At 31.0% G+C, this 15,414-nt stretch overlaps 2 long non-coding RNA genes and 1 other non-coding gene across 4 annotated transcripts; 1 reads left to right on the top strand and 2 right to left on the bottom strand.

The window, feature by feature from the left end:
* Positions 1-124: 124 nt before the first annotated feature.
* On the top strand, positions 125-8,236 carry LOC103850509. Of its 2 annotated transcripts, XR_629684.3 has the most exons (3): positions 125-4,484; positions 4,577-7,682; positions 7,770-8,234. It is a non-coding gene; the product is annotated as an uncharacterized LOC103850509 (long non-coding RNA). The 2 variants fall into 2 exon arrangements; XR_004455109.1 differs by having other exon boundaries at positions 4,296-4,484; positions 4,577-8,236.
* Positions 1,349-1,431, bottom strand: TRNAL-UAA. Its single transcript has one exon. It is a non-coding gene; the product is annotated as a tRNA-Leu (tRNA).
* On the bottom strand, positions 7,616-15,237 carry LOC117131770. The gene is made up of 2 exons (XR_004455108.1): positions 10,274-15,237; positions 7,616-10,191 (listed from the first exon to the last, which is right to left on the bottom strand). It is a non-coding gene; the product is annotated as an uncharacterized LOC117131770 (long non-coding RNA).
* Positions 15,238-15,414: the final 177 nt, after the last annotated feature.

Raw genomic sequence — 15,414 nt, 5'->3', positions numbered from 1 at the left:
TTATTTTTTATCCTAGTCAGCAATTAAGAGACGCTTAATAGACAGCGATAATGATGCTCTTAGGCAACAGGCGCTTCGCTTAAGTTCTAAAGCAATTAAACAAAAATAGTTTTTTTTTGTGCAACAAACAAAAATAGTTAATAATAGAGTTCTGATCTGATTTATCCATAATCAGTTTTTTTTTCACATTCGCTTACTATGTCAAATGTTTATAATCAAAGGCTGAAAGTACACAATATATTCAAACAAATAAGAAAGCTTTTTAAGAAGAAAAGAGAAGAGTTCTGGAAATATATACTTGTTGAGAGCTTCAATTGCTATAAATGTCCACATATTTTATTTTGTCGATTAGCCACGCTAATAAAATATTTCATTCTAAAAACATGGAAATTGAGAATATTTTTCAATTCATAGAAATTCATATGCCTCAGTGTTTCAAAAAAAAAAAAAAAAAAAAAAAGAGATTCATATGCGCCTCTTTAGAGGCTCTTTGATTTGTCTTCAAAATCTCATGATTACTCAGAAGCAATTCGATCACTTCTTTGAGCTCTAGTTTTGTTGATACATTTGCTAGCGATAAGGGATTCGCTTGCTGCAGCCTTCATCATGTGATATAAAATATCTCAGTGTGCACGATTTCCATCTGTTATCTTTGTTCTTTTTTTTTTGGTTATGCATGATCTGTTTTCTTTGTTCATTTATTTTGTTATGCATGATTTTCTTTGTTTTTCTTTTTCTTCTAGTTCATACCTTTATTCATTTTTAATACTAGAGTCTTTTGAAATTTTTTTCTAAAACAACTAAGTATTCTTTCTCGTGAACAAAAAATGAGTAACAAAAATATAAAATAGCACTTCAAAATAGATATGTAGTTATTATTTAGATAATATACATTATTATATATATAAAATGAATATTTAAATTATAGTATATATTTATCATATTGTGCATCCAGCTAAAAAGTTTCTAGATCCACCACTGGTGTTGAATATATGAATATTTATAGGCTTATAGCAAAGAAGAACGTTGTGTTTTAAAGGGATTTTTTTCAAATTCCTCAAAGGCAATAGGTTATCGTTTACTTCATAAGAAAAGTTTTTGTTTCCAATTTATTTGTATGAAATTATCACACTGTATAAAGTATGGACGTCAACTATATCATACAACCAATAGTATAATAAATCCAATTGTATGATATAATCTGCAACATAACTAAAGACATGACTAAACTGTCAGAAAATATACATTTTAATCTACACAGAATTCCTTCATATTTCAAAAGTATATATTAGCGTAATTGGGATCTAAATTGCTCAACTGGACATTACAAATTCAAAACAAAAGGATTTGCAGGCTGTGGGGTTCGAACCCACGCGCACTTATGTGCAGAAGAACTTAAGTCTTCCCCCTTAACCACTCGGGCAAACCTGCTAGCTGGTTAAATGTTATAATTTATTGTTTGAATCATTTAAATCAATGTAAACCATCTAACTATGCTATTTCCTTTATTTGGGCCTTAGTGTTATCTGACATTTATACCACTCAACTTTCTCTGGACCTATTGGTTGTATATTTGATCGAGAAAAGGCTCCAAACAAAACATAATAAATTAGTTTTACAATTATTTTACACATACACACGTTTAGAAAACATTAAAATTAACAAGTAACTTTTGTTGTCGTTTTGTACTTCAAAATATAATTGTTGTCTACATCCTATTCTGTTAAATGATTTGAAATTATTAACTGAAATCACTAAGAAACAAATAATGAAATGATAAACACACAAAAAAACCAATTACTTTTAATAATATTTCACACATTTCATCTATACTATTAAAGCTGAAGTATATTTTAAATTTTTCCTTGATTTTTGATAGTATTTACATCATTGCCACTTCCTTTAAATTTAAATTAAGCATAAATAGTATATTTAACTTTGATCAAAAAAAAAGGTATATTTAACCTTTATTACCTAAAATACAAATGTATACCAAAAAAATATTATGTTACTTTACTTATGAATAATCATCCAACCTTATACAATAAACAAATGCATTTATGAATAAATCATTCAACCTTATTTATGTTTTTAACCTTATTTAAGTTCATTTAGTTAAATACATACTATAAACATATTAAATAATTAACTGACAAAACACACTAATAAAATAATTTAAAAAATATCTCACACATACACAAATTTCAAAAACACTTAACATACAATTGTTGTAGTCGTTTGTTCTTCAACATGTAATATTGTCTACATCTTATTTTATTAGAATGTTTAAAATTATTAGCTGAAACTATTGTTGATACAAATAATAAAATGACAAAACACACTAATATAATATTTTATATTAGAAATATTTCCCACAGACACACATTCAAAAACTTTAAAATTAACACATAATTGTTATTTTTCGTTTGTACTTTAACATGTAAATGTTGTCGACATATTACTCTATTAGATTTTTTATTAACTGAATTATTGATGACACAAATACTGAAATAATAAAACAAACTAATAATATAGCTTTAAAAATATTCCACACAAACACACATTTCAAAAACATTAAAAATAACATGTAATTGTTGTTGGCGTTTTGTACTTTAACATGTAATTGTTGTCGACATCTTATTCTATTAGATTCTTTAAAATTACATCTTATTCATCTTATTCACTTTATTCTATTAGATTTTCTTAAAATTATTAACTAAAAATATCAATTACATAAATGATAAAATAACAAAATAAACTAATAATTACTTATTTCTCACAACCACACATTTCAAAAACATTAAAATTAACATGTAATGGTTATTGTTGACTTCAGCATGTAATTGTTGTCAACATCTTTTTCTATAATATTCCTTAAAATGATCTTTTTCTATAAAATTCCTTAAAATTATTAACTAAAATTATTGATGACATAAACAATTAAATGACAAAACACACTAGTATAATATATTTATAAATATTTCACACATACACATATTTCGAAAACATTAAAATTAATATGTAATTGTTGTTGTCATTTTGTATTTCAACATGTAACTGTTCTCGACATCTTATTCTATTAGACTCTTTAAAATTATTAAAAGAAATTATCAATTACACAAATAATAAAATGAAAAAAAAACACAATAATTGTCAAAACATAAATAACAAAAGGTTGTTCGCCTTCTATTATTATCAGAAGAGTTTCATGGAGCCTCTTAAGATGTCCAAAGCCAAGTTACTCTTGCTTAAAAGAAAATTGTCTATTCGGTTTTTTTTGGATAATCTAGCATAATATTTAACTCTTAATCACTGTACTATGCAAACAATTTAGTTAATCATCATCTCCTGGAATGATCAATATGTCCTTCTTATCTTAGAGTATTGACTCAAACACTTCGATAATTGATAATATGTATGTTGTATATGTTGTTCTCATTTTTCTAATTAAAAGGAGAAAAAAGACAATTGAGAAAACTAAAAATTCAATAGAAAAAAAACCGTCAATGCTATAGTCTTTGGTTTAGCTCCCTCAACTATTTTCACATAAGTTATGTGATTAAATTTAGATATTAAAAACACAATTAGCCACCATAAATTTGACAAGTGGAGAGAAGACTATCTCTCACATTTTTTGTCAAAGGTTTTCACCTTTTCATCAAAATTTTCATATGTTTTTGCTCAACTTTTTCCTAATTTTCAAATAAAAATTTCTTTAGAATCCGCCTTGAATAAACTAACATTAATGCTACTTTTAGATGTAAAAGACTTTTAAACTATTTTATCTCCATTACTCTCGCAAAAACCTTTGGCTGAAGTCAGTTAACGTCATTTTTCTTTCATTTAATGTCAATATCAAAACCCTGATTCGCATCACTAAGATCATATACACCAGAAAAAACTGCACAAAATATGTTCACTAAACCATTTAGATCGTAAAGGATCTAAAGCCATCAAAATTCCCCTCTCTTTAGATAGATTGGCTGGAAACTTGGTTAAATTACTCACCAGATAAAACGAATTTATTCAGGTCTCCAACTAAAAAAAAAGCATGTGTTATTGAGATAACAGCAACAAATCTAAACAACATGAAGTAGAAATATAGTAGGCAAGAAGAATCTAAATGTTTGAGATCCTTTACCTCTAACGGATCTCTTAGAATCAGATGGGAATACATGTCTCTTTTGCTAGGAAGGTCATGCGCGACTGTGGAATGAGGCCAAACAAGATCACCAAGTTTTCGGCATTTACACTTTTGTCCCTTATGCAATTTACTCTCCGCCTCGTGAATATCACGCAACTCTTTTACTGCTTAAGATATCAAGTGGGGGAGTTTACTGCTAATGGTCCCAAAAACCCACGCGGTATCGAATCCTACGGTATCACATACTACAAAATCAAGAGAGAAACTGTTAGGTGCCAAGGTGCTTCGAAATCTGCTGGATGTTATGAATTTGTCGTGAATGATCCCACTAAGAGTTACGGTAGAAAAAAATCATTTTAGTATTTTTAAGTTGTCTTTTTAGTTTTTCAATTCTGTTAATCTAGTTCTTTGTTTTTTTTCTTGTTTTTTCAGAAAAAGTTATGAGAAATACATATGTCACAGACTTACAGATACACATCCAGATACTCATGAAAATCCTCATGAAAAAAAAAACAAGTTTTGCTCATTGCCGGGGACATGGATTTTCTGTATATCATGCAACAATTTCCAAGCACAAATTTTGTGCTAGCCTTGAATGATGAGTTTGACATCCGACTTCTTAATCCACCGCTAGCAGTTTGGCGAAGGACTACTAGAAACCGTGCTACTCTGACTATGTTAGAGGGAGGACCTCCTACACATCGGAATAGCTAGGCGGGTGTGACGTGTGCCTGTTATGTGTGCTAATTTAATGTTTCCTAAATCTGCGTATGTTAAGATATAACTTCAGTAACCAGTTTAAACTTATGCAGCTAAATATCTATTTCTGTGTGTTTATGAGGTTTTGACCCCTTCGGCCATTATCATTACTAATTTTATACCAAAATTTTCATGGCCATTTTCAAATATTATATTTATTAATCATAGCTTTTGCTTGAAACTAGAAATACTTTTCTTTTTAATGTGTAAATTTTTGTTATATTGCTTTCATTTTGTACTTCAACATGTAATTATTGTTTTCATTTTGTACTTCAACATGTAATTGTTCTCAACATCTTATTCTATTAGATTATTTAAAATAATTAACTGAAATTATTGATAACATGTAATTGTTGTCGACATATTATTCTAGTAGATTCCTAAAAATTATTAACTAAAAATATTGATGACACAAATAATAAAATAATAAAATAAACTAACTATACTTACTTAACACAAAGAAACATTTCAAAAATAATAATAATAACCTGCATTGGTTATTGTTGTTTGTACTTCAACATATAATTGTTTTCGACATCTTATTCTATAAGATTCCTTTAGATTATTAACTAAAATTATTGATGACATAAATAATGAAATGACAAAACACACTAATAGAATACATTTAGAAATATTTCACACGTTCACAAATTTCGGAAACATTAAAACTAATATGCAATTATTGTTGTCATATTGTATTTCAGCATGTAATTGTTATCGACACCTTCTTCTTCAAATTTTCATATTTTTTGCTCAACGTTTTCTTATTTTTTAATATTTTTTTTCTTGAAAAACTGTATTAAAAAACTAACACTAATACTGTTAGATGTAAAACATTTCTATATTTTTTTACAACGTGAATTTGGATTCACTATTATCAGAACGTTACCTAGGGGAATGCAAAACATTTCTATATTCTTTTCGAAAACTCTTTCCGTATAGACCAGAAAACAGCTTGTTTAGAGAAAGACTGACTCATAGAGCAAAGGCAGTTATCTCTTTCAAATAAAATCTATCAAAATGTTTCTTCAGCGCCGACTCAATAGATCCTTTAAGATTTTTGATGTCATACCCGTAAGGTAATCTTGCATTATCTGAATCCCATAGGGCAATGAAACACTTTTTTTTAGAGCTCGAGCTAGGAATGTATTGTTTAACGAACGTTGAACCTCTGCCACCGTAGCTAGATTAACATGATTTGTTTTCTTTATATTTTCTTATATCTTCTTTATGTTTTCTTTATGTTTTTCCTTTTTTTCTTCATTTTGAGGATGATAACAATTACAAGAATTTAGAAATTTAGAGAACACATACTTTCCAGAAGTTCAGTGTTTACTTACACTTTAAAAATCTATAAGAAATGTAATTGTTTTCAGAATAGTAAAAGACTTCTTGTAACGTTACCCATCATTAGACAATTAAAATTGTTTTCATGACAACCCTATTATACGTTCGCTGCCATTGTCTCTCAATTCGGTCCACCTCCGACTAGACACATCATCACCTCATTATATGAATTTCTTATTTTAACATTCCTCTCATCCACCATGCCTTAATTATTTTCTTTGTACTAGAAAGTGAAAAGTTAAACTTAATTTGTGAAAGTAAACTTCAGACATTTATCTATAGAAAGAGGAGGTACCAAAACATATATTAGACTAGAGTGTAAAACCATGATAAACAAACAATATAAATGTAAAGACGCAAAATAGAATAGCAAGAAGATAAAACCAAAAATATAGAGTACTCAAATGGTAAAACCATAAGGGAATTTGCAGTAGATATACAAATTATGAGTTGATATTAGGTAAATGGACATGGAGACTGTACATTTTTTATTAATACGAATATGTCCCTATATTTAGACTTAGGTGTAGTACTGACCAAACCGGTACCCCATCTTTACCACTACCATTTCGTCTCTTTCCTTGTTAAAAACTTAATCTGAAGTATAGATTTGTTTGACAAAAGAAATTCTCCTATGAAATCGAAAAAAGGCTCCACTCATCCTCTTCCTTTTCATTTATCTGTAGCCATTATTACACACATCAAAACTGTAAAAACTTATCTATAGCCATTATTAAACCAAACTCATCCTCTTTTGCTTTACTAACCTCTTTATGTCTCAATCTCAAAAAAAATTTCTCATCTCTGAATGTTTTTTTCTCCATCTCATGTTAAAACTCTCTGAAATCTTCATATCTCATTTTTCTTCTTACATTTATATGATAGTCTGTAACTACAGTGTCTTAAGGGAAAACTTCACGATGAAAAAAAACAGATGTGATGCGTCTTTCTAGCAGTTGAAAATAGAGGTGAAGCGTTTTCCACTCTTTTTTTTTGTTTCTTCTCCGTTCTGTTTCCAGAGAAACCCGAGGACAACAAAACTTGAGTTATTGGGGGTTTGATTTTTTTCAAAAGAATCAGAACAATGAAAAACAGATTTCAGGTTTCTTGAATCTTCAGTGGAAAAGATATGGTTTATGTTCTGAGTTATCTCAATAGGTAATGGGGCTTTTCTCTCATTTCCTTTTAAAATGAGAATTATGTTGTGATGTCTCGGTTTTTTTCAACAAAGATTCCTCCTTTTCAAGAACAAAGATCAGACTCGTGTATGTGAATTGGTTATTTGTTCGAATTTTGCAATTTTATTTTTAGTTTTCTGGAAATATTCCAATGAGTGTTCCACCTGTTAAAATGTATAAGAGAAAGTTTAACGACATAGGAAGGGGAAGATATGATTCAGATTTTTGGATCCAACAATCTTGAATAGGAAAAGGTCTCAACTTTGTTCTGCTCATCTTAGAGAAGGCAAGTACTTTTTGTTTGTTTGTTTGCTGACTAGGGTCTGGTGATGATCTTTCAGGACAGCAAGATTCTCAAGTTCTTAGGTTTATGTGGAATCCACTCGCCTGAGCCCGGATCTGTCGTGTTCTTGTCGGCGATTGAGACACGAGGAGGCGTCTCTTGGTCGGAGGAGCATTTGAGGAGAAGGGAGCCATAAAAAGTGGAAGTGAGGAAAACGAGGTGGTGAAGTCGCCTTTTCTAGCCGGAGGATGGTGAACCAACGGCGTCGGAAAATAGAAAGCTTTGTGGATCGCCGGAGAAGAGTAGTCAGAGGCAAGCTTCGTCGCCGGGGAAGAAGAGAGAGAAATAGAAGAAGCTGAAGAAGAAGTTTTTGAAGTAGAAAAAGCCGGTAGCAGGTAAAATAGAGATGGATTCATTCGATTGCAACAAGGATAATATAGACTTTCCATGCAGTTCTTTCTCCTAGTTTGCCAATTAATAAAAAAAATGTCCACTTACCTAATTTACATTCTTGTTTTGGTTATTCACCCAAATGAGCCAAACCATAAATATAAACCTTTTTTATAAATATATAAACTATGATAAAGTAGTCAGATGGGCCTAACCTTCAGGGCCATTGTTAATCTTTAAGTCATTATAATATGGCCATTAAAAGCCCAAATATGTTGAACCATTAAGAACAAAAGTTGAATTTGAAACCCAATCCTTTTCGGACCAGAACCTTAATGTGGCGCCTTGGACCAACTCGGTTATATCAACATTTTGCGTTTATCTCATTACAACTATAGTATAAAACCGAAACAAACTAGTAGTTAGTACGATGGGGGAATTTTCAAGTTTGAGAACTTGGAAACTGAGCATATCATCATGAAACGTCAAAGGGTCAGTTGATTTCTTGTTTTTATGCACAAAAAGTCAAGGTTTGACACATAGAACGTTAGAATAGGACTCGTAAACAAGTTTTGGGATGTTTGAATAAGTCTCAATCGTGTTGTCATAGCTGTGTCATCCACTAAAATCATAGTGCAGAGACATGTGTACTCTGAATAAGAAGTGCAAAATATAACTCATTATTTATATATATGTATTCAAAATGACCAACCAATCAATCAATTAATAGTTCACCCGATGATAAAAGAGGGTCTTGGACTAAGATTTGAATAATGGAAGGTTTAAAAGATAATCCATTGGTGTATTATCATCACAACTTGGCCAATTAATTCCAGTCTCTGTGATTCTTGCAGCAATTTGTTCCCAAGGAACATCAGCCAAACAACCACCACTTGTTGTTCCTGCAATATAACCAAACTCTGAGACATTATTGTCCATTGTTTCTTCCCATGCATCGTCGTTGCAAGTATCCAAACCCATATTCCATGTCTCTTCTTGGTTGACAAGTCCTTGAGGAGTTGGGAAAGACATTAAGTAATCGGGTGGCTTCATCAAGTTCTTGCATTTTGGATCGGTTACTCCTCCTATGTTTGAAGAAGTTTGTGGAGTCTGCATCAAGCAAGCCAGGTCCTCGTGGCTTTGGCTCTGGCAACTAACACTCTAAAACCACATGTTTCAGTCTTTGGGACACTTTGGAACTAAAGAATCCAAACTTGATCAATCTCAGAGATGGATTTATTTTTGTATTATTAATGATAGTGAATATGGAATTCATCAACTGGAAAAGATCTTTTGAACTATATATCATAAGTTTCCAGCATCAACATCAGAAAGATATAAGTAGAGATCAACTGTTGTGTGTATAAAGAAAAGATAAACCATTTCATTATTGTTTTTAAAATAGGATGAGCAAATGATTGTGTTGAGCTAAAAAGTCTACAGAGCTTTGAATCTTTCTCTAGTTACATATCAAAGCTTGTGAGACATTGTACAAGTAAATAAACAAAAGATCAAATAAAGTTTCCATTGATGATGATGCTGACAAGAAAGGGTCTGCCTTACTGGGTGGTGACAAGACGTGGGCTTCCAGCATCTACTTTCTCCCCAGAGGTGATCATTTCCACTCTTTTTTTTCTTTTTTATATGTATTAATCTCACTTGCATTTGACAATATTTATTTATTCAATTTTTTCCTTTTTCCAAGGGATAAAACCTCGAGACGTATCAAGCATGATACCTCAGAATGTTAAATGACATGTATTTATGGGTAAGGGACTCTCCTCAGAACTGGAGTTATGAAGCTAGTTTGGTCCTGTTCGCAGATCAGTTCATAGGTGCCGGCTACTACACCGATATGCTTCGACGATTGGATGCCATGGATTACGATCTTCTCTTAGTCACTCCGACTCTGGACATCAACAACCCCGAAAGCCCTCAATGGCCTGGATTGTTTATAGATAGAGGCGCAGCCTGTTTTGCTGTTGAAACAAGCAAAATCTCTCAAGAACCTCCTAGCCCCAAAAAGCATGAAGCCGATGCCGCCGCTGAAGAAGAAACTCTTAACACGCATGGCAAACTTCTCTTGGAAACTGAGGACATCAAGAAACCAGAAAGCCCTGAATTGCCAGCAGGAAGGTAAAAAGTACAAAGCCAGCTAGCAGCAAAACATACCGTAGCACTCTTGGAAGATGGAACATCAAGGTATGGAGTAAGTTCGTCGGCTACAACAACACCTCCTCTCGATGTTATATACGGCCCAATCTGCACATAGGGTCAGAAGAGAGAAACATTATGTGAGTGAGATGTTTTTTTTTTCATACTAAAATCTTTAAAACTATTCTATAGAAGTCTAAAACAAGCATATCTACCATTTTGCTTACTAATCATTAAAACATTATCTAAGATGTTTCCTCCATACATTGAAACTAACGACCTTAATAACGTCAAGAGCATGAATGAAAGACATGAGGAGATTGACAGAACAGATTTGGTCGTGTTTATACCACACGCTTTCCTCGTATTCTATTTCTAAACTTTCCCCAATACTTTTAGTCTTTGCCAAATTGGCCCCACTACTTCATTTTAAAACTATTTCATCCTTGATATGTATTTTCTCTATGATGAAACCAAGAGATCATTCAAGTAGCAGATACAGAAGGAGAAGACATTAACAAGATGAAGATTAATGGGAGAGTAGTACATGCCTTCATCGATTTGGAGACAACTACTATAGATAGTGCTAGTGCAACTAATCTTAGACCTAACATTGATGATGTACCAGGGAAGTATCACTGATGCAACGTGACTATTTATGCACTATAGTGAAATTTTGTATGAGGGAAATGTAATTGTTAAAAGGTATCACCGAATAAGAGCCATTTTCAACCGTGTAGACCTTTTCAAGGTTAATTTCAATACATATGTTTTTAGTTTGCATTTTTATTGATTTAGCAAAAAATGTTGATTAAAAATTATTGTTTATGATATGTGAAAACAGTGTGGATCCAAAAATATTTAGATAAAAATTTTCTTATAAGAATAAATATTTTATTTGAATTTTTTTTTGTTTATGTGGTAGAATTACAAGGTCGATCACTTATTTATGAATAAGAACATCTATAAGGAATATGTCTAATCTTCGATTCAATGTTATAAAATATTTAGTCTCTTAGAACTAAAGATAATAGTTCTTAAAAACAGTTTAAATGCATAGATAATATTTGATGAAAAATACTCGAATATGAAAAGAAAAGTAAAAACCTTTGTCTTTGAAAGCTAAGAACATATAGTTCAACTCTAATTTCCATTATCTTGATCACTCTTGCAAAAACCTTTGTTTCTGAAATAAGTTAAAGTCATGCTTCTATCATTTAATGTAATACCAAACCATTGATTCTCATCCTAAGATCTTATACATCATACAAAAACTGCACAAGCTTTGTTCACTAAACAATTTTTCTCAAGTTCCATTGGTTTATTAACCATAAGTTTATTAGCTACATCCACTATTAACCATTGATTCTCATCCTAAGATCTTATACATCATACAAAAACTGCACAAAGCTTGTTCTTAACCATAAATTTATTAGCTACATCTATTGTTCTCATAATTTGTTTTGAGAAGAAAAGAAGAAGAACGCAATTGAGAAAGCTAAAATCTCAATACATATTTTTCAGTTTATTGATTTGCAAAACAAATTATTAATTATTATTTTTGATATGTGAAAACAGCTCGGAAAGAAAAATTGTCACTATTGGAGGTAGAGATGGTTACAGATATTAGTACATTCTTTCCTCCTGATATCGAATACCACCGACTCAGTAGCAGAAACATGTTGTGTGAAGGTGAACCGAGATCACTTAATTGTTATGATTTCATCGTAGATGATTACGGAAACAACAAAGGAAAAAAATCCAATTTAGTATTTTTCAGTTTCTTTTTTAGTTTTTAATTGTGTTATTATCTTTTTTTTCAGTAAAAGTAATGAGAAATACTGATATCGCGGACATGAAAATATTCAGCGACGTAATCTTGAGAGCCCACGGAGAGCAGAAGCATATCTTGATTCTTGCTGGGGACAAGGATTATCTATATCTCATTAAGCAATTAACACTTGGTACGGACATATAATTTATGTTAGCGGTAAACGATGTGACTGACGTACGACTTCTTAATGCACCATGCCGAGTTTTCGATGAAGTGCTATGGTTTATAGAGGAGCCTCTTTTGCCTGAGTGATAGGATGCAGTGATGGAATGATATGGTTTATGGAAGAGCCCCTTTTACGATGGAATGCTATGTTTTATAATCTTTTTCTTAAATTTTATTGTTAATGACATCAATAACCAGTTTAACTTAAGCAGCTATTATCTTTTTTTTTTCTTTTTTTATGAGGTTCAGACCAACTTTTCCATCATAATTTTCTATTTTTTTAACCAAAATTTCATGGCCTTTTCAAATATTATATTCTTTTGATCATAGCTTGCTTGAAACTAGAAAAGAGGCCTCAGAGATGATGCACGTAGAGAGATATTCTCTGGTTGGTAAACCTGACTAAATTTAAAATCTAATAAGGGAAAAAGATTTAACGAGTGAAGAGAAGAAGTCGATAGCTACTCTGGTTGTTTGCCTCGAAGCTTACTGTCAAGTTTGGAGGAAACCTAAGTAGTATAATAGTTTCTCTCATCTTATTAACTTAGCCAATAAACTTATTTATATAAATACATAACTTGTCTAGCAAGTTCTTTACATAATTGAATAGGAAATATAACTTATACACTAATGTTAACTTTCCTAATAGTTACATGAAAATATATTCTAGGTGAACTCGTTAAACAAGACAATGCTAGCTCGAGCTCTAAGACTTTGGTTGATGAAGATGGATTGTCTTACCAATGGGGACGAAGGCATGGTGGAATTTCCCAAGCTACCAAAAGTTCTGACAAGATGAGATAAATGGAAGAGGAGTAGATGTCTTCATCGATTTGGAGTCCACTACAATAGATAGTGTCAATGCAACTAACATTAGAGCTAACATCGATGATAGACAAGGGAAGTATCACAACTGCAATTGACTATTTGTGCACTCTAGTCTCTGGATTCAGAAATTCTAGAAAGTATGTATCGAGGAAATATGATTGTTAAAAGGTATCACCGAAGAAAAGCCATCTTTCAACCGTTTAGACCTTTTCAAGATTAGTTTCAATACATATTTTTTTAGTTTGCAGTTTTATTGATTTAGCAAACAATGTTGATTAAAAATTATTATTTTTCATATGTGAAAACAGCGTGGAACCAAAAATATTTAGATAAACCTTTTCTTCTAAAATGAATATTTTATTTTAAAATGATTTGTTTGTGTGGTATAGTTACAAGGTCATCACTTATTTATGAAAAAGAACATATATAAAGAAATATATGTTTAATCTTCGTTTCAATCTTTTATAATATTAAATCTCTTAGAACTAAAGATAATAGTTCTTAAAATTAGTTTACATATATATATATATAAAATAGTTGATGAAAAATACTCGAATATGAACAAAATTAAGATTAATCATTAGTTGTTCAACTCTAATTTCCATTATCTTCATGACTCTTGCAAAAACCTTGTCTCTGAAATAAGTTGAAGTCATTCTTCTTTCATTTAATGTCAATACCAAAACTCTGATTCTCATCCATAAGATCTTATACACCATATAAAAACTGCACAAGATCTGTTCACTAAACCACTTTTTCAGGTTATTTCATGAATATTTTCATAACCGCAAACTTGTTAGCTACAACTCAAAGACCCAGCGCTGTCAACCATCTCGAAGACTTTTTCATATTTCTCTTTCTTCCATTTGAAACTCTTTGCAATAGTTTCCTTCGTCCTATCCATTGCGACATAGATGTAGCCCATTATCTAAATATAATACTTAAAGTTTGGTCCTTTCATGTTCCTGTCTGTTTACATCAGGTCAGTGCCACAAGCTCCCAAAATGCAAAGAGTTCGGAACACTCTTTCTGGGAAAAATGGCTCAATAGACGTGTTCATCAACTTGGAAACCACCACCATAGATAGCTCTGATGGACCTAAGCTTAGAGCTCACATAGGTACGGTACTAGGGAAGAAGTATCACAGCCGGTTCATGACTGTCTATGCAATCAGAACCCCGGATGAAACACTTGTGAAAAGTTTGTATCAGGGAAAAAAAATTGTATTAAAACCTATCAGCAAAGAAAAGTCATCTGCCACGAGTGTAAACAGTGTCAAGGTCAGTGTCATCATGCACTAACATATAATGATGTTCAAAGTATTATGAAGTTTTACTAAATTAATCGATAAAAAGATTATAACGATTTTCATATACCATGAAAGAGAGTTTAAACCAACAGTAAAGATTATAAGTTTCAATATATAAAGCATTTACTAAAAACTCAATATTTTTGTAGGGAACACATAGATTTCGAGAAATTTTTTAAAAATATGACAATATTGTTTTAACGCATATTTGCATCATGAAATAACATATAATGATGTTTAAAGAGGTTTGGAGCCTTTGTTGTCTCCGTTTTTCAAGAAAATAATGATTTTATAGTTAAATATTCTACCGATTTTGAGAGTATTATGAAGTTTTACTAAATTAATCGATAAACAAATTATAACGATTCTCATATACCATGAAAGAGAGTTTAAAATACATTAAGACAAATGTAGAACATGGTTAGAAATTTTAAAACAACACTAAAATTTTAGGCTTCATTATATAAAGCATTTACCAAAAACTCAATATTTTCGTAGGGGTTAACACCTAGATTTTGAGAAAATTTTTAAAAATATGACAATATTTTTTTAATGCATAGTTGCATCCTGAAATAACATATAATGATGTTCAAAGTGGTTTGGAGGCTTTGTTGTCTCCATTTTTCAAGAAACTAGCGATTTTATAGTTAATTATTCCACCGATTTCGAGAGTATTATGAAGTTTTACTAAATGAATTGATAAAAATAATTATACCGATTCTCATATACCATGAAAGGGAGCTTAACATATGTTAATACAAATTTAGAATGTGGTAAGAAATTTTAAAACAACACCAAAGATTATAGGTTTCAATATATAAAGCATTTACCAAAAACTCAATATTTTCGTAGGAGTAACACATAGATTTTGAGAAAAATTTGAAAAATATGAAAATATTGTTTTATTGCATATTTGATCATGCAATAACATATAATGATGTTCACAGAGGTTTAGAGCTTTTGTTGTCTCCGTTTTTTCAAGAAAATAGCAATTTTATAGTTAATTATTCCACCGTGAGAGTA

The sequence above is a fragment of the Brassica rapa genome, chromosome A02 (assembly GCF_000309985.2).
Source record: "Brassica rapa cultivar Chiifu-401-42 chromosome A02, CAAS_Brap_v3.01, whole genome shotgun sequence".
NCBI classification, from domain to species: domain Eukaryota; kingdom Viridiplantae; phylum Streptophyta; class Magnoliopsida; order Brassicales; family Brassicaceae; genus Brassica; species Brassica rapa.
The sequence above is the reverse complement of the archived record's forward strand: the minus strand, read 5'-3'. Positions and strand labels throughout refer to the sequence as shown.